This window comes from Triticum aestivum, chromosome 6A (assembly GCF_018294505.1).
Source record: "Triticum aestivum cultivar Chinese Spring chromosome 6A, IWGSC CS RefSeq v2.1, whole genome shotgun sequence".
NCBI classification, from domain to species: Eukaryota; Viridiplantae; Streptophyta; class Magnoliopsida; order Poales; family Poaceae; genus Triticum; species Triticum aestivum.
The window spans coordinates 366,564,905-366,565,528 of record NC_057809.1 but is presented as its reverse complement, the minus strand read 5'-3'; positions in this window follow the sequence as shown (position 1 = coordinate 366,565,528).

Genomic DNA, 624 nt, shown 5'->3' with positions numbered 1-624 from the left:
AGCCGAACCCTTCTTTCTTTTTTTCTTTTTTCGATGGGGAGCCGGCCTTGACTTTTCTAGCCAGCCCGTACACGCGCAGCCGGCCTCCACCTCTTTTCATCAAGCCGGCCTTGTCTTTCTCTTCCAGACGGCCATTGGGCAAGCGGCTCTTTTTCCATCTTCTCTGCATGAGCAGCACGCAGGAGCGGGACGACAATCGAGTCGCGACAGAAGCCGGCAGGCCGGGTTGCGGGGGAGCCAGCCGGTGCGGGCGAAGCCGGTAGGCCGGGTTGCGGGCGGAGCCGGCTTGGCGTGCGAGGAGGAGCCGGCAGTGCGGGTGCGCATAGAGGAGCGGGCGACGCGACAGGAGGCCGGCTAGTGTAGCCAGCCGGGTCGGATGGGCGCGAGATCGGATGCGGCCGGGCTCGGGGTGGCGACCCGGAGCCGGCGCAGAACGGGAGCGCAGATGGCGGGGGAGCCGGAAGCGGCAAGGCTCGGGGTCGAGGCGGAGTAGGGCGCGGAGGAGGTGCGGGGCCGGCACACGGTCGTGGTCGTACGCGGAGGCACGCGGGGACGGGTGCGGGGGTGGAGCCAACCGGGGGAGACGTAGCCGAGTGGCGGGGCGGCGCGGGCGGAAGCCGGCCT